Genomic DNA, 20,081 nt, shown 5'->3' with positions numbered 1-20,081 from the left:
CAGCACGTGAACCCTATTTACAAGGAACCCCCCAGTATTAAAGAGCAGCTCTATAAGAGCCCAGGTAACTGAGCGCAGACATGGAGCGAGGCACATAAGTCGTGCTGCATGCCAATGGCAGCGTCTCCAAGAGCCTGCTCAGCTTTCCTACAGGTGTGGTGTTGTGATCACTCCACCATGTCCCACCAATGCTTGTCCATTGTGTGGCCAGAGCCCTCACACCTCTGTGGACACTCCCACAGCGGTGTGCATGGACCCACAGCACCCTCAGCCCCCCAGGGATGCTTCAGAAGATCCATGCTTCAGGTGAGCTACAGATGCTGCTCACTTTTTCTTGGGTGCTGCTTGCTCTTGCTATGCTCTCCTGATGGTGAGAACCTCCTGCCTCCCTTTCCCCCTACTGTCCTCCAGCATGTCCCTCCCTTTGCTACATTTGCCCAGGGTCGGGGGTCTGGGTCCCACTCCAGTGGCATCTCATGGGAGGTTCAATCCACACTGAATTATGCACACCAGGCTGCCCTCCTGGCCAGGGAAAGAGCTGCTGCCTCTCTGTTCAGTCCCCCCAGCTCTTCCCCTCCTGGGAAGGGGCACACAGGGGACACAGGCTGCACACAGCAGGGAGAAGGCTTCACAAATGCAGTGGCAACCTGCATGTTTCCCTATAACAATGGCTTTTCATCTCCAGAGAGGCAGCTCTCCTGCTTCCCAGTGGCAGCACAGTTGTTGGGTTAGTTTGTGACAGCCGCCTCCTCGCCGGGCTCTGCTGGTGAACCGCTCACTGGGGAGCTCTATTTATACTGGCTTTTAATGCCTGGGGCAAGGGTTAGTAGGACATAGGACTGTGAACCACCACGCTGAGACTTCTGAGTTGGATGTGTGTTCCCCGCCTTCCCCAGAGCTTGGATAGATCACAAAACTTATCTGCTGTAATTTCCCACTCACTGTTAGGAGAACAAAAATAACTCCTATTCCTTAGTGACGTTGCAAGGAATAGTGAGCTGTTGCTGGTAGTGCATTCAAGTGCTGTCTGTGTATTTTCACCAGCTCTGCGCTACCCTAGATATCTAGTGGGGGCTTTAAACATATTGAAACATCTCCAGCAAATTTGTAAAAAAAGTATTTTTCATTACTCTTCTTTCTTATTCTTAGGTATTTTTTGCCTAACCCTGCTTTGGAAGAAACTAAGTGGAGATATGTTTAGAGGATTTTCAAGCATTTATACATTGTTCTCACCTTCTAAGCCACTTGGCTAAGAAAAAGGATTATAGGCAACCTCATACTTATTTTGGGAAATGTATTTATGAGTATTTTCTCATTAAAAAGCACAGTGAAATTTATGCAGATATGCTGGAGATAAACAGCAAAGTAATATAACTGTGTAAGCATACAACTCCCCCTAGTCTGATATAACTACTGCTGTAATTAGGGCTAATTGGCTCAGCCGGAGCATTTTGCTAATAAGGCTAAAGTGCTTCCAGCACCCAAGGTAGTAATCCAAAATTCATCTGAATATTCTGCAAGGTGTGCGCTCTGCTCCGCAGACACACAAGCAGGTCTCTTTCTGACCTAGTGCTTTTGCCTTTCCCAGGGGTAAGGATAAGTTGCTGCGGATGCACTATCACTGGTGGAATCCAAGGCAAAAGATCCACTTTATTATGTCAAAAGGGATGTGAGATGTCAGGGGTTTGCCCAAAATGAGCTTGTGATGTGTCAGATAAGAGCAAATTTTGGGATGCACTGACAATAAGTAAATATAAAACAACACTTTGTCTCCACTGCCCTGTGGACGCTTCTTGGATTGGGGAGGATGAAAAAGGAGTGCCAAGATAGTGCTGGTATTGGGAAGGGAAGGAAGTGCGAAAAAATTGCCTGTTGGAATGGGGAGATAAATGAGTGACTCATATCACCCTAGGGCAATATTACAAAATCTCAGCTAACTTTGGTTCTGCTGGTTATAGTTGTTGACACTGAGACTGTGTGAGAGAGACAGGGTTTGTTTTAATAGTACACATGCTACCATGTTATTTAAGGAACATGAGAAGGTGCCAGCGCTCTGCAAAGACATGGGGTATGTACCGGTGCCCACCAGGGCTGGTCTGGGTCTGGAGACATGCTAACTGCGATATGTTTGACTACACACCCTGCTTTGGACTTGTGGTGACCTGAACTGTGACGGCATGTGGAATTGTTGCTGTGCTAGCGACTGACTGGGTGTAGGAAGCTGCCACCTAAGAAGCCACATCCCGGGACAACATCTCCTGTCTGGCCCCTGTTGGCTGTCCCACCACTACAGCAGCTGCGCTACCCCGCCGTGAGTTTAATGCTGATGAGGACATGTGGCACTCTGTTCTGCAGGCTCAATACACTGCTATCTTAGATACGTTGTCAGCTTTGGAAGAAGTGAAACTGCTACGACTACTGCTGCTTCTACAGTGTTAATTAAATGCTCAGTAGGGTCTAAGTGAAGATATGGGACCTAAGTCAGTGGTTTTATCAGCACTTCCACTGAGTGGAACGTAGATTCACTTTGGACTTGAGGACACGCCATCTATTAGGCTGAAGGTGGAAGGTCAGTCTGAACTTAATACTTACTGGAAGGTCCCCCTTTGGCCCCAGAGCCAGATTCAAATGTACATTCTTGTTGGCCATTTCCTTTTGCTCCAGATGGATTGGGAAATCCTGGAGTCTTAATGTATTAGTTTAAGATCAATAGATACAATCTGTTTTTCTTTGCAAAGACTCACAGGCAGCTGGGAGCAAAGCTGAGATGCTTTTGTGACAGCATTCCTACTGCCACAACTATTGACTGTAGCCAATTTGAATGTTTAAAAGAAATCAAAATAGTTTTGCACATAATGCTCATTTGAATACTGGAAAAGGACTGTTGCAGAATATTGCCAAGTCTCAAAGAATGAATAAGTTGAAAATGGATTTAAACAAATTCATAACAGCTACACCCCTCTCTGGATAGTTATACAAATGATGAGAGTACTGCCTGAATTTGAGAAAACCCCTGATTCACAGAAAATGTTGCAGATGAGAGACCTGTCTAAACATGCTTTTTTCTTACCCCCTCACATCTGTAAGGTAGCTGTTCTCATGACGTTTGGTTGCTGGCCATCTACGGCCATCTTTTTCTAACTGGAAGTTTAAAGAGAGCTGAGACGAGCCCCGCTGCATGGTCTTTTGGCTGTTTTAGAAAGACCTCTGTCAACCTTTCCATAGCCACAGGCAGAAAAGGAGTACCATTTGTTTATGAATCTGCTCATCCCACAAGTGCCTTTACTGACGTGCCCGCTTTTCTTAGGAGGCAAATGCTTTGCACAAGCTCTTGTGGCATTTGCAGCATAAAACTGGGGAGGGGAGCGAGTCAAAATGCTTTATTAAGCTAGAAGTTTACAAGGCAGTGACAGTGATGCCTGAAAACAGACCTGCACTGTGACGGTGCGGAACTCCAGGGGACCACAGAAAGGCCGTGTGGCAGCCAAAGAAACTGAACCATGTACTGAGCATGAACTGAACATTTCATTGCGGCTGCCAGTGCCTCAACAGAGTGACAAATACTGATCTTTTGTGGTGCACTGATTGCATGAGCAAGTTTTACTGCAATGACTCTGAAGTATCGTGCCTTTTGTTGTGAGTTGACCTGCTTAGTCACCGGTGTGCCTACTCCACTGAACTCTTGACCATGAGGGACACGTGATAATATTTGTTTTTGCAAGCTCTGTGGGGAGCTGTTTTCCTTAATTAAATCATCAAATCCCAGAATCATGGAGTGCAAAGCAAAAAAGGATCATTAGATAATTGTGACTTTCTTTTAGTACATATTCTAGAATTTCAACCCTACTGAAAACTGAGGTCTGAGATGGGTTAAATGAACCACACCTATTGACCCCACTGACTATTAGAGGAGCCTGCAGTGGGAATGTTTACATGAGCATGTTACTTGGGATTGGGATTTTGCTTTTGAAGTGATCATCGTGATCAGCTCCACTACCTTGGTTTCATTTACATGGAGTCTGAGAACTATATTCCTTTTGGACAAAAACAACCCAAAAGCTGAGCCACACAAGTAAGCATTGCCAGTAGCAATAAGAAGGATTTTCAGGAGTGCAATTTTGGATGTAAGATGATGACCTGATAAAGTTCAGTTGTCACTTTCCCAGTGGCACTGGTGCAGTCAGCAGTGGACAAGATTTCTTTGATATTTACCTGAGCGGAGATGGGGAGAAGGAGGATCTTGCTTGGATCCAGATTATAGCTATTAGTTTTAAATTGTGACTAAAAAGCCTATTTCTGGGCTCTCAGTCATCTGACTTGGAGCATTTGAAGGCTATTTCACTTGCATTTGGAACCTACCCATGTGTTTCTTCCCTTACACTTCTCATGCTTCTGTGTATCTAGAAAACAAAGCCATGGGAAATCCAGCTACAGCATAGCTCCTCTGGGCAGATCCCCAGAGCTGATATTTTCTCAGCTGATTTGCTCTCGCTGAGAACATGCCTCATGCATGTGCAGCATGTTTTCTCTCCATTTTTCTTCTGTGCACTTTTAAAGAAGATGGGGAAAATGCTGCTTGCTCTCAGCAAGTGAGAAAAAGCTCACCTAAAGCTTATCCGGGCCCTTTATTCTAAAAAGAATAATTGAGATAATTTCTTGTTTCTATAGAGAGAGAGATATATATCTCTGTGACACAGGAATTTCCATCTTAAATAAAGAAAACAAGTTGAACACAAGCAGGAAGAGCAGTCCCTACTTGGAAAACATTTTACTCAAAAAGCAGGAATATGAGAATCCCCCTCCTAAGTTACATCTGTTTTAGTCTGAGAGGAAAACTGTTTTTTGATTATGAAACCAGCATGCAGAAGGCCGGGAGAAACCTCTCCAGCTAGGTGACCCAAGCTCACAGAGTGTCCTAACTTCCTGGAGAAGCAAAGGGCCATACAGTTCTTTACATAGATTAGCAAACTTCAGGTCAGGGCTGTTCAGTGTGGTGATGATGGGCCAGCTCCAGCGTTGCCACCATTGCCTGCCATGTGGATCAGTATTATCTTCTTCTTTATTGGCACTTCCTGACTTTTTTGGGGGAGTTTGGAATTAGTAACAACATTAAAATTGTGCTGGAAGCAGCCAGAAGAGACTGCCTCAGCTGCCAAACACAATTTCTTAATCCAGTGACTCACCCTTCCAACTCTTTGGATGAGTTTCTGATGGGTGTCCAATTCTTCTCATCCATATAGTCACACCACACAGCATATTCCCTGCCATGAGACCTGCCCCACTGCCCTTCACACCCTGTTAGCACAGACCTCACCAGCACGCTCTCTGCTCTGCCTGGCCTGCCTCAGGTGCAACCTAAGAGTGCTCTGCAGAAGGGTCCAGCCAGGCAGCCTGCCCTTGCCTTTTGTTGCCCAGCCTTGTCACTAGGGATAGTGGCAAGGACAGACCGATCATTTCATGGCCAGCATCCGCACAGTGTGAGGCTAGTCTGCAGTGGGACAGGTAGAGCTTGGAATCATAAGCATCTTTGCTTAGCCTTAAAAAAAATTAGGGGACCGTAAGAGAATGTTACACTTCATCTGTCCAAATGTGTTTATTTTACAGCTGAAAACCTTAACGCCAACTAGATCAGTGACTGAGATAAAAAAATAAGCAAAGGAAATGGAAGGCAGGCATACCAGCAGGCTCCCTGCACCTACCAAAGGTGTTTCTTCATGGAGGGAGCAGAAGAGCTGCCAGGGCCTGAGTTGCCATTGCCACCCCTCGCTGGCTGCCCAAATAGCTTGATGCTGCAATATCTGGTGCCTGCAGCCATATTGTAGCATGAGAGAAAGCTCTACCGGGTCTTTGACTGAGGTCACAGAGATTTGAGTGGAAAGATTTCAGGGAGCTAACACAAATATTAAGAACCAGTTCTGACCATAGAGGACCATAAGGGGCTCCAGCCCTTTCTGCCTCCCAATATTTGTGCACGGCACAGATTCAGAAGCTAATGGTTCCTGCCTCCTAAACATAGGTCCCAGCTTCCTAAGTATGAAATACCAGCTTTGTCTGTTTTTTATGAAGCCATCCAACATCACGTCCTTTGGTTTATACTCATATTGCTTGTGAAGGATTTAGCTGTTGCATTGGGTGCTGCAATGTTCACAGTTCTTCAGTCTCCACTTTATTTGCACCAGTTGCTCCACCAAGAGACAAGCAAAGTTTGCCTCTGAAGTCAGCCTGAATATGAAGAAGATTAAGGGTCCTGATGGCTAACGCAACAGCAGCACAGAATTGAATAGGACCTGAAAAGGCATGGTCCCAAGCTAGCAGCCCAGGTACATCCTCACTGCCCAGCATCACCAAAAGGGAGGAAGTGAAAGGCACATCACACCTGGCCAGTTTCCTGAAGCTTCCCAAGACAAGTGCTGTGAATGGTGCAGCAATGTCCAGATGGAGATCAATGACAACTGGTGTCCCTCAGAGGTCCATATTGGGACCAGTACTGTTCAATATCTTCATCAATGACATAGACAGTGGGATCGAGTGTACCCTCAGCAGGTTTGTGGATGACAGCAAGCTGAGTGGTGTGGTTGACACGCCTGAGGGGTGGGATGCTATCTAGAGGGACCCAGGCAGGCTCAAGAAGTGGGCCCGTGCGAACCTCATGAGGCCTCAAAAAAGCCTCAACAAGTGCAGGGCCCTGCATCTGTATCAGGGCAATCCCAGATATTAATACAGGCTGGGGGATGAATGGATTGAAAGCATGAGAAGAACTGAGGAGTACTGGTAGATGAAAAGCTGGACATGAGCTGGCAATATACGCTTGCAGCCCAGGAGGCCAACTGCATCCTGGGCTGCATCAAAAGAAGTGTGGCCATCAGGTCAAAGGAGGTGATTCTGCCCCTCTGCTCTGCTCTGGTGAGACCCCACCTGGAGCGCTGCGTCCAGCTGTGGAATCCTCAGCACAGGAAAGACATGGACCTGTTGGAGCGGGTCCAGAGGAGGGCAACGAAAATGATCAGAGGGCTGGAGTGCCTCTGCTATGAAGAAAGGCTGAGAGAGCTGAGGTTGTTCAGTCTGGAGAAGAGAAGGCTCCAGGGAGACCTTATTATTGCGACCTTTCAGTACTTAAAGGAGCCCTAGAGAAAAGATGGGGATGAACTTTTTAGCAGGGCCTGTTGCAATAAGACAAAGGGTAATGGCTTTAAAGAGGAAAGATTTAGACTAGATATAAGGAAGAAATTTTTTACAATAAGGGTGCTGAAACACTGGAACAGGTTGCCCAGAGAGGTGGTAGATGCCCCATCTCTGGAAACATTCAAGGTCAGGTTGGACGGGGCTCTGAGCAACCTGATCTAGTTGAAGATGTCCCTGCTCATTGCAGGGGGTTGGACTAGATGACCTTTAAAGGTTCCTTCCAATGCAAACTATTCTATGATTCTGTGATTCTATGAATACTGTCTCCCAGTTTGGGTGTATCATTCACCATTGCCTCATAAACCACCATGTGCAGAACTTGCCAGCTGGGGATTTAAGGTAAATCTATCTCTCTTTGAGATGCTTGTAGCAAATTGTCTGGAAGGGCACTATCTGTAAGATACACGACCATTACATACAGCCAACAAAGTATGTTTCTGTAATGTTATTGTCTCCAGCAATTTCTCCGTTTTTTTTTTTTTTTGTAGCAAACTAAAGCACAAAGAGAAAGATTTTGTGCCATACAGAGCCTTGTTGTGATTACTATAGGTTTTTTTTTTTTTAAAAAATTCACTTAGTGGAAAACAGACAATCAACTTCTACCATTTATTCTTTAATAGCTGTCCACACAGCAAAAAGAATTAAAAACTTTTTCATAGCCTGTGTAATGCTTATGTCCCATTTTTTGAATGGGAGACCATCCCCCACCCCTTCAAAAATACGAACTGTTGGCAGCAACAGTCCCTCTCTGAGTCATGCACTGTAACTTTGCAATAGTAATGCCTTTCCTGAAATGTCCAAAGGCAGTTTAGTCTGTAATTTATCCTAACGGTCAGACTTGCCTATTTGAGGATCTGATCAAGAGTATGCACGTTCTTCTAAGCCTCCAAATATATTCTGGTTGTTAAGAGATCTCTCATTAGTGGATGAAGGATCAAGAAACTATTTCCTTTGGATTTGATTCACTTTTGATATTTTTGGATGATGTTTAAAAGAAGAACAAGCCAATTAAAAAAAAAAAAGGATCACTGAATAAGATTCTAATTAACGTTTCCCACTGCTATCGTGGAACAAAAGGTTTTAAAGTTTCTGAAACATGTTGGGACATCTGTGCTCAGTTTCTATACACAATGCAGAAAGTCCAAAACATCATGGGAAACCTTATTCTGAAGGGATGCCAGTCCAGATCCATGCTCTGAAGAGTTTCATATGGTTCAGATCAGTTTATAAAAAAAGCCTCTGAACTGTTTTATCCTTAGCTAACATGATTTTAAACTTAAAATTTTTAACCTCAATTCAACAAAGCACTTAACGATACGCTTAATTATAACCACCTCTGGTTTTCAGAAACATACTTGTCTTTGCTCTCCTGGAGTTTGTTATTCCTATAATAAAGAGTAAGAGGAAATAATGAATTTTTTTTTTCAAGAGCATATACATGGAATTATGAGAATACAGCTGTAATTTAAACTTCACCGTTCAGCTCGCTGACTGATTCATTTGGTATAAAGTCGAGTGAGGGCCAGCATGTTGTGAGCACAGGAAAACCTGAGTTCCGTTGTATTTGCTTTTCTTTTCAAACTGCCGCTTTGTGGAGCAATTCTAAACTTCGCCGCAGTCAGAATATTACACTAACCAGCTGCTGAACAAAGACTTCACTGAATCTAGGTCAGGTCTAATTTGTGAAGCTCGCAGAGTTAGTCACTATGGCAGCTTTCTGAAAGGTACAGATGGGGAATCCATGAGCTGTGGGAACAGAATTGTGGGGCTTCTTCTCACCATCAGTTTTAATGCATTTTGTTTTATTTCCTTTTCCAGGAGTTCCTTTTTCTCAGAGTTCCCAGTAAAAGAGAGATTAAATGTGACAGCCACATCTGTTTTAGGAAATTCCCGTGGAGATATCAGATTGGTAGCTGGCTCAAGGGATGTTAAAAGTGAATGCTTCTGGTCTGAGCAGGTGGTCTATGAACATTATGAAAAATCTGTAGCCTTTTATAGTGACTTTCATCTCAGGATCTCAAAGTGCTCTATAAATATCAGTTGATCAAGCCTTACAATATCCCTGTGAGGTGATCACTTTGTAATTGAAGGGAGTGGGTTTTATAGCTCACAAGTTTGCCGTTGGCTGTGAAATCCTATTTGTGACTCACACAATCTGCCACAAAAAGAGCAGATGTATTGCTGCTGTGTCTGGAACTGAGAGCTGTTTGAGATGCAGCGGTGCTTGTGCCACTGGTACGTGGGTTCTTCATCCCTTCTGATCTGCTCCACTGCCCCTTGTTCTCCCATTCTTGTTTCCCAGTCCCCCCCGCCAAATGCACACACTAGCCTTGCTTTCCTGTGGACGTTCCACCTTGTGCCATATTTTCCGGTGAGAGCTTGACATAGATGCACGCTTTGCGGATTGTTTCTCTGCAGTTCCTAGGACAAAATATGTGCTAAGATGTACCTCAGCCAGCTTTCTCCCAGGTGTAGCAGGGGAAAACAGCTGTGCAGCTCTGCTCTCAGTATTGTTGGGTTCAGTTTCAAGGGTTAACTTAGCATCACAGGGACCACGTCCATAGACAGAGAACATCCGACTGAGCAATGTCCTGCAGCCAGCAGAAGAAGCTGCCTTGTAAAGCAGTCCTGTCTGCCCTACAGATGGGACGGAGCATCATGTTCACCAAGGGCATGTTTGCTCCAGTGAATATTACTTTTGTATATCACAAGAGACCCCGAACAAGCTTATTTCAGAGCTGTGTCATAACATGATAAATATTATTTGTGGGTGTGCATCCACATATTTGTGTGTAGGCACTGCTTATATGGTAACCACCATCACTTCTTAGCCTCTAGGACAGGACTTTGGTACAAAATTAATCTTTTATGAGTTTTTTCGTTTGTCTGTTTCTATAGCTGTAGAGGCTATTTGTATCAAGCACACCTTGACTTGCACCGAATGTACTTAAAATTCTGCCATAACTCTTAATTGCAACCATTTGGGACATAGCTGTTCAGGCCCTGCAAAGATTATGCACTACCTTCAGAAAATGTGGAATGGGGGGGATGGGGGAAGATCAGTATTTCTGGAAGAAAATACACCCAGTTGCTTGGATAAAGGCATGAGGCCTTATTGCCTGTGTAATAACACTCAGGTTATAAATATCAACTTTTGACAATGTTGACCCGCAATCTGTGGTGCTGGCTGGTAAATGCGGGTTTGTTGTTTTAAACATTCTGTGAAGTATGATTGCCATCCAAGGCTGAAAGGAGAGTCCCCGCCAGCATTAGCCTGGAACTTGTACTGCATATTATACCTCTTAGTATAATAAGGTTAATAATACCAACTCTATCCCCAGCCAATATTTACAGCACAAAGAAATCCTTAAATGCAAAGATATTTGAGGGTTTTATGCTATTACACCAGAGGAGAACTTGACATCAGATTTTCCAGTGGTTATAATTTTAAAATTTGCTTTGTAAAGAACTTTACCTTCCCATCTCCATAGCAGTCAGCACATCTGGATCTTCACCCTGATTGTGGCCTCTGGATGTTGCCATAACATAAACATTAAACAAATGTAATTATTGATAAAAAGTGGGAAGGTTATTTCTTGTCTTGATTTGTGGTTTAAAAGATTTCCATGGACATGTGTTATTCCTAATATGCAACTACCACTAGATTAATACAATGCCCAGTCTGTGAGGATAGCGTCACTGAATTTAAAAAGTCAAGGATTCTTTCCAATGGCTGAACCAAAGTGATTGAGTTCAGCTTTCGGTCCATCTGCATTTTGGCTATATCACAACATGCTGCAGACATCTTAGCAAACAGCATTGAATGATCCCATGGAATCGAAAACAATCTGGGAGAAATCAGGAATTTTCTTGGGGGAGGGGAAGCAATCAGGAAGTGTACTACTGTAAAAGTTTGTCCCGTTCCCCAAAGCGGGGAGCAAGGAGAAGAGTTTCTCAGAGATTAAAATGTGTACTAGCCGGCAAACCTTTGTACACTCAGAGCATCTAGTTCTCAACACAGCAAACAGTAACCTAGAAACATATGTGGTGAGCAAAACCCCTCATAAATCTTAAGAGATTATGTGTTCCTAATGTGAGACTTCAGATTGATCTATTTTGTTAGGTGCCAAACTTCAGCATGATCCAATCAAGTTTTGCTTAATCTGAATTTATTTACTCTTGGTGATGATGATTCATTGAATATGTCTGTAGTCCACTCTGTTGAACTAATTTATCAGGCATTTTGATGGACTGGTGATTTGTCTTCTCTGAACATTTCATGGTTTATTTATTTATATCATCTGGATTGTGTAGAACAAGAACTGCAGTTCTGCTAAGAATTAAACATTCCTCAATGATGCCTTTAGTAACAGGAAACACTCTCTAGATAGGTATTCTTGTTGCAATGTAGCCAAACAATCAAGCCAGGAAAACGTCTCTTATCTACAGATCCAATTACCCAACTAAATTCCTGCATTAACCTGGGTAGATTTTTATCAGAGACAAAACCTGGCAAAGATGGAGGGACAACAGTGGTGAGGTTTCTCTGTGCAGGACATGGGGCTTTCCTGGAGGCTGGCCCAAGAGTATAGGTCATCCCAAGAAGAAATAAGACGAGGGGGTTGCTTACACAGCCAAATTAACATGCAAGTACTGTGCAGAGAGGCATTCTCACACTAGCCGTCCTCTGGCTTTTATGGATAATGACAGTATGAGCCAGGCCAGGCTGGACCTCAGCATATGTTGGCAATTTATGTACATTCCCAGAATTGTACTTGAGTTGCTGTTCTCTACTGAGATCCGTATCACTATGATCACACTGCTGTGGCTACTTGCTAAAGCTAACTTCAGAACAGCTACAAGAGGCTGGTATGCCTACCTTCAATGCAGGTACTTTGCTTTGGCCTTCTCTTTTCCAAGGGAATATATCTCATCAGGTGATTTTCAGAAAGACTTCCAACTCTCTACCCATGGAGGAATTAAAGAATAAACGTGTGGAAGAGGCAAACTATTTCCCACCGTGGAAGGTGCTGATTTTCCATACACACAGGTGCAGAAAAAGAATCCCCTCTCTTCCAAAGGGGTGCAGTCTGCTAGGTCTGGCCTTCCCAGTATAAGAGGTATGGACATAACTAAAGCGAGCCCAGCGGAGGGCCATTGAGATGTTTAAGGAACCAGAGCATCTGACATGTAAGGAGAGGCGGCAAGAGCTGTGTCTGTTCAGCCTGGAGAAGAGAAGGCTCCAGGGGATCTTATATAAGGGTATAAAATACCTGATTGTGTAAAGGGGTGCAAAGAAGATGGAGCCAGACTCTTCTCAGTGGTGCCCAGTGACAGGATTAGAGGCAATGCGCACAAACTGAAACACAGGAAATTCCACTAAAACAAGAAAAAAACGTCTTCAACACAAGGGTGATTGATCACTGGCACAGGCTGCCCAGAGAGATTGCAGAGTCTTCATCCTTGCAGATATTCAAAACCCGACTGGACAAGATTATGGGCAACCACCTGTAACTGACCCTGCTTTTGGGCAGGGGATTGACCTCCCCAGAGGTGCCTGCCAGCTGCAGCCATTCTACCATACCATGAGATTAAATTAAAGAATCTCAAGTATTTGTTGGTGCAGATCTTCCTGACAATTGATAGCAGAGCAGAGCATTTCGGTGTATCACATAGATGTCAACCCTCTTGACTCTTAGGCACACGATGTTCTTTTGGTGAGCAGCCAAACAATGGATATAAATTAGAGATCAAGCACCATTAATGGAGCAACAGTACTAGGGCATGTGTTGCAGTAAACATGTGCCCGTATGTAGTGTGAATATCAGTTGAGGGTGTAAGAAGAAGTAGGGATGTGATTCAAATACCAATTTGATGTGCTTTATTTGCTGCTATTCAAGGACTGGCATTCCTGCCATACCACTGAGCTTGATCGGTGGCGTCAGATTTTGGTCCCTTTGCTTATTGTTGCTGTTTCACGGGCTACATCAGCCCTGAAGTTGGATCAAAGCCTTAAGAGTTATCTTGTTTAGGGATTTTGCCTAGTCATTAGAAACAAAGAAATCGTAAAAATCTGATGTTACGTGGATTTATGCCATAAGTCACTGGAGTTGTAAATAGCAACGATCAGGGAAAAAACGTGTCTTTTTTTCCTCTCATACTTTCTTCTGGGTTCTCAGACTTGCTTTGTAGGTTATCTAGCCCTAAACAGAAAAACAATCAGTTCGTATCTGAGGACAGTGAAATGCATCTGAGATATCCCAAACATGTTTGGCATGTTTAAACACATCCTTTCAGCTTGTCTTCTTTCACGCAGCTTCTGAGTGATGTTAATAATAATATCATTTATTTTGGATGATTTATTCTGTGATTCCTGCTTCTACATCCCAAATGCAATACTTCCAGCCTTGGCTTTTTTTCTTCTGCAGGGAAATGCAGTAGACATCTTCAGTTATTCTAGATATTTAGAGCTGGAGGGCCAAGACCCAATTTTATAGAGGTCTAAAGTTATTAAACAACCAGAGGTATTTCAGATCTAATTGCTTGATTAGTGCCTCTGTGTTGACTTTGATTAAGGCAAGAGGTTTACATTGCCAAGAAGAAGAAATGAATTGGGCCTTTATGTATAGACATATGTATTAGATCATTTGTGAATATTTAACATGGGGAAACAGCCATATTTAAATGATAAAAAGTATTTGTATAACACTACTGTTACTTGCTGGTGTTACTTGTCTGAAAATGATTCTACAGGAGTCAGTGTAATTGGAAGTATATAAAACCTGTGGAAGATCAGAATGGGCATTTATGCTTTCAGTCTTATTTTAGATTCAGAAATCAGCACAGGGACTATACACAAGAAGAGGTACTTATCTTTCCTATCCAGTTAGAGATCCACGGTGTGTTATTTGTCCCTAAAATCTATGGAGACAAATGTAGCCAACTGAGCCACTTTTATCAGTATGGCTTTGTTTTTTTATATGTGGAGGATAGCCAGTATGCTGGTATACCTATAAAATTAACCAAACTTGAAGGAAGGAAGCTGGAGTGACAGAAAGAGATGCAAATTTGTTTGAAGAGTATCTTTTTCAAGAAAAGATGTACCACTGTTTTCCTGTGGGATGCACGTGTCATGTCTGAAGATATGCAAATGCAAAAACCATCTGACGATAACAGCGTATCAGTATTAGTGGCTCTGCCAGTGTCTCTCCACGCACCCGCTGAACCGTGCTGAGGATACAAAAGTTCCAGTTCTGATGTTTACACAGCTGTGGATCAGCTGGTTCCATGTGAGGAATTTGTATTTCCAGCTTGCTTTTGTAAAAACCTAAGAAATTACTTGAAACAGTAAAAAAAATAAACCCATAATAAAAGAGCATAATAACTGCCAAGCTAGGATAAGGAATGCCAGAACTGAAGTTGCCATAATTCAGGTCTGTTATGTGCGTTATCTTCCAATTTCTAATTGCGTGACCACAGACTGGTGGTTTTTTTGCTTTTATTTTTCCTCACTGCAGAGGATGGACCTGCTGTGGGATGAATCATGGTTACCTCATTGCAGAAACTGTGGAATTTGGAGGGTGGTGGAAGAGGATTTCAAGATAGGAAAGGATTGTACTGTGGTTTGAGAAACTGAGTTTGTCCCGGTGTTGGATTTCGTTGCTGTTATGGATTTTGTTGTTATTCTCCTGAACAACATTTCTATGAAACACTGGGCTAGTCACTTAACTCAAAACTTTTCACAGACGGTAACTGATTTTCTGGAAACCTTGAAAACTGGAATCTGATATGGGATATGCTGAATTCTCACTATTATGGGAACTGTGCTTTGAAGATATGTTTTAGAAGCTGAAAAAGCTTTTCTTAAGCATCTCAAATGAGAAACCAAAGTCTAAGGTTTCTTTTGGCAATTTTGGCTCAATGACCATGAGTAAACGTAGAAGGTAATACTTCCTTCTCATCTTCAGTGGCCCTGGGAAGATAAATTGTCAATGTTTGTAGAACACCAGAATACTGCAGAGGACAAAACCATAAAATGCCTTTTTTTGGAAAAAGTAGCTGTGTTTCAGTGTTGTGCCAGATGATAGGTGCCATACGTAGAATGACAGAGTGATTTTTCAAATATTGATGCCACTATTTTTGTGTAGTGAATTAGCAGAGAACCATAGCAAAGGCTTTGAAAGTTCATTTAATCCACTCCCCTGCCTGAAAGCAGGATCAGCTAGGTCTAATATATTCCTGTTAGGCACTTGTCCAAACTCCAGTGACAGAAGCTTCATGATTGCATGATTTTCCATTGCTTTACTTTCCTTACCATTAAAAAGTCTTTCCTAGTAGCTAGCTGAAATCTCGTCTTTGCTGCACTCTTTGCACAGTCCTTGGGGGGGAGGGAGAAAGGTTCATCTGTGGGACTGCCTCGTAGTCCACACGTAAAGGGTGCAGAACCGAGAATATCCCTTTATTTCTGAAAAGATTTAAAAATTACCCCAGACCAATGGTCTGCAACAGCTCAGGCTGGGCATTGGCTGCCTGGAGAGCAGCTTGGCAGAAGAGGACCTGTTAGTCATGGTGGACAGTAGGCTGGCCATAAGCCAGCAGTGTGCCCCTGCAGCAGAGAAGGCCAGCAGCCTCCAGGGATGCATTAGGTAGAGCATTGCCAGCAGGTTGAGGGAGATGATCCATCCCCTCTGCTCAGCACTGGTGAGACATGTCTGGAGTGCTGGGTCCAGTCTTGGACCCCCCAGCACAAGAGAGATATGGATATAATGGAGCTGGCCCAGTGAAGGGCCATTAAGATGTCTAAGAGACCCAAGCATCTGTCAGATGAGAACTGTGGGAGCTGGGGCTGTACAACCTGGAGAAGGAGTCTCATCATGTGTATAAATACCTGAGGGAGGGGAGTGTAAAGAAGACCAGGCCAGGCTCTCTCTCCTCCATGATGCCCACTGACAGGACTAGAGGCAATGGGCACAAACTGAAACACAGGGAATTCCTTTAAAACAGAAGAAAACAACTTCTTCAATGTAAGGGTGGTCAAACACCAGAACAGGCTGTCCAGAGAGGTTGTGGAGTCTCAGTCCCTGGAGATATTCAAAACTCTACTGGACAAAATCATGAGCAACGTGACCCTCTTTTGGACAGGGGATTGACTAGACGATCTCCAGTGGTGCCTGCCAGCCTCAGCTATTCTGTGATTTGGAGCCTCTAGGAGCTGTATGTAGAAAGCGTGAGCCTGGCATTTACCTTCTGCATATTGAAGATATTGTGCAACTGTTCTTTGCCCTGAAATTGGAGATGGCTGTTTCGTTCATGGGCTGTCTGTATAGTAAGGGGAATCAAAGTAGAAATACTTAATGTTTGAACACCTTTTATGGTTCTATCTGGTGAGAGTTCTCCCTTGCTCATGAGGATCTGGAGTTTGGGTGCCTTCACAACTCTCTGCAGTAAGGCATAATTGTTTTTTTAGAAATTTGTTTCCATCCTTGGGTAATTTTTCAAAAGCATTGACTATTGCCTAAGTAAATAAATACAGCTTGTTGCCAAGTCTAATGCTTCCCTCACCAGTGATATATTAAAATGCTCCTCACTTTCACTTTAGTCCTTATCTTCTCCAGACAGCTGGGAAGCCAGTTCCCAGTGTCTTGTGCTTGAAAACATGATTTTCAATAGATTTCTTTTCTCCTTCCCTTCAGCCCAGAGCATGAGATCTCATTTTATAATGCATTATAGCTGCTTGTCTGGGGAATGGAGTTATCTAAATGAAGGGTAATTTTCCAGTACATTCTGGACATTCTCATGGTGCACAAAAGAGGTTTAACACCTTGAAACAATGATCCTGTAAGATATTAGTGCTAGATTAACTTACCCCATAACCAAAACTAGACCTTAAAATTCCCTTGCCCTTTCTTTTCACCCTCAGATTGCCTAAATAACTGAGCCATCTGCACATCTGTCAGCCAAGTTGCTCTTAATCATCACTTCTGGTCCTGTGTCCAGAGCCATTCGAATATGCATTGTGCTCAGCAGTCAGTTTTGAAGTTCACAATCCACTCTGCCACCCTGCCTTTCTGATGAATGTTTCTCAGATTTCTTGCGCCCCCTCCCTTCTCTTGGACACTGAGTGGATGCCTTCCTCTTGCTCAGTAACTCTTCTGCTAGAGCAGTCACTTCTGACCGCTGAAGCTTTTTCTCTCGGGACTGTAAGCCAGACTTGTGACCTCATACAATCATAGAATGATTTGTTCCAACCCCCCTGCCATGGGCAGAGACACCTCCCACCAGACCAGGCTGCTCAAAGCCCCATCCAGCCTGGCCTTGAACACTTCCAGGGATGGGGCATCCACAGCTTCCCTGGGCAACCTGTTCCAGTGTCTCACCACCCTCACAGTAAAGAATTTATTCCTAATAACTAATCTAAATTTCCCCTCTTTCAGTTTAAAGCCATTAGCCCTCATCCTGTCGCTACATTCTTCATCCTGTAACCCAGTAAACCCTTGAGGGGAGTAAAAGCATGAACAGGAGGGTTGGTAACCACTGCTCCCTCTGCTAGGCTGTGTGGTTAGGGCAGTCTTTGGGGAGCTGGGAGACACGGGCACAAATTCAGCCTGGTGAAAGGGGCAGCGAGCTCAGGTCTTCCTTGTCTCTGCTGAATACTGCAGCCCCTGACCTGTGAAGTGCCAAGGTCCCTGATCTGAATCTGTCTTTTTCCTATGTGGTACCTGCTGGCAGGTCCTTTAGTTCCTTGGCCTCTCTCTTATCATTGTGTTTTCATTAGCTGTCCCCTGGTTTTGTGATTTTTCTTCTTTCCCAGACAACTGTGCTGTGAGGTCAGTTTAGTGGAAAGAGAACCTCACCTCTTCTGAGGATTTTACAATAAATGAGATGCATTGGCAGACAAACCCTTTTATCTGGACTGCAGTCACCCTGGCTGGCGTTACCCTCTATATCCATTCAGTGCATCCTCTCAAAGACAAAAACCTGTTTCCTAGAGCCCATTCTCTCATGTGTTTTTATCTAGTTTCAAGGGATTCAGAGAAAGAAATGTCAGACCCTTCTGCAGGTAGCTGTTCCACAGGGCAATACGGCTGACCCTGACACTGAGCCAGCCTATATTTCTTTTAGCTTGTTTCTGACCCTTGTTCCTCCCCACTCCATAAATCAGTCCTCCTCCTCCTTTGTGGTGTTTACGCTGTCCAAATAGATAGAAGTCCCCAGGGTGGTTCCTCACCTCCAGCAGATTGTCTCAACATTAACGCCTGAGCACACTCTTCTCTCTTTGCTCAGCTGTCATGCAGCCAAACTCATCTCATTGACTTAATTCCTCATAAATCAATAGGTCCAGATACTTACCCTCTTGCTTCCTTTGGGATGAGTCTGCTCCACAAGCTCACAGCCAGTTTGTTGGTCTCTGTCGTTATTAGGACCTTCTGTCTCCCTTCTTTTAGCACATTTCTGCGCTTTATGTCTGCATTTGAGGTTGTGTTTCCTCCTGCAGGCTGTTGCCTTGTGCCCATCCACTTGGCTGTCGTTTTGTTATTTCCAGCCTGTCTAGGTTTCTTTATGTTTTGTGTCTGTCCCCACTAGTTTACACACCACCTCTCTAATTCATGTGAGTCGTTACATCAAATATAAATTGAATGAATGTCGTGTTTACTGCTTCCTTCCAGATCATTAATAGACATTAAATAAAACCAGACTTAGAGCAGATTTCTACCTCTCCTTTCCTCCCCTCCCCACACCCAATCCATGCCCCAGATATTCTCCCATCGGCTCTTTATGTTCATGTTTATCTTTTGTTCCTCTTTGTTTATGGACTCTCAGCCTGTGTTCAATCTCTGTGACACTGCTCATTTCCCAGCCAACTTACATTCATTTTTCAAGTCATGTTTTGTAGCTGAGGCTTTTCTCAGGACTGGCTGTAGGCTGCTGCTTCATTCCCTTTATCTGCTGGTTTTGTAAATCAATAAGAAGGAGTGATCACGTTTTTTTGGCAAGATTTAGTCTTTATTGACTCTCTGGGAAGACTTTCAATGCACCCATCATTGGTGATGGGGGATGTGCTCCCTTTTGCGCCAGCAATGAAATTTCCCTGTGCGTTTCACTGCTTATTGAATTTATTAATCCCATTGTATTTATTAATCCAGTCCCTTAACAATGTAAGATATGGGTCGTGATGGCCAGCTGGTTTTCCTTTCATGCTGGCTCTCATCTACCTCCTACCAGCAAATACTTTATCCATCTGCTTAGGAACGTCTCACATTTGTAGCAAGAGGAAAGAGATTGCCATTGACAAATTCTGAGAAACAAATTGTGACTGATCTAGGAGGGTGGAGGCAGGAGGGAGATTCACGTGGTTAAAATATCACCTTCAGCAGAGCCAGCATCCCTCCCACATTGCAGTAGGACCTGTAATATGACCGCAGCAACCTGCTCGCTGAAGGCAGGATCAGGTAACAGGAGTTCTTACACCCCACCACCTATTGTAGGCATGCCACCGCATGCTGCTGCCATGGCTCAGCCATACAGGTTGGTGCAGAGAAGGCATCGAGAGGAAAAATCTTTTCTTTCCATAAGAAATATATCTCACTGTCTTGCCACTCTCTTCTTGCTCCCTTATCTTAGGGGCAGAGTTCAAGCCTTTCATCACAAAGAAACAATAAAACAGTCCTGGTTAACCTGCTTCATGGTAGTCTCAGCCCATTAGTATTTGCGGGGTGGGCTTAGGGAGAGAGGATTTGCAAAGAGGGCTCTCAAAGTGAGCAGGGTACATGGACAGTTATGGATCTTGAGTAAGAAAAACTGATAGGTAGTACAGACAAAAGCGTGAACTTCCAGACCAGGGCAATCAATGGAGGGATTCAGAAAAAGCACTGTGAGCAAAGGTATGGGCCAATGCTGAG

This window comes from Larus michahellis, chromosome 2 (assembly GCF_964199755.1).
Source record: "Larus michahellis chromosome 2, bLarMic1.1, whole genome shotgun sequence".
NCBI lineage: Eukaryota > Metazoa > Chordata > Aves > Charadriiformes > Laridae > Larus > Larus michahellis.
This window is presented reverse-complemented; position numbering follows the sequence as displayed.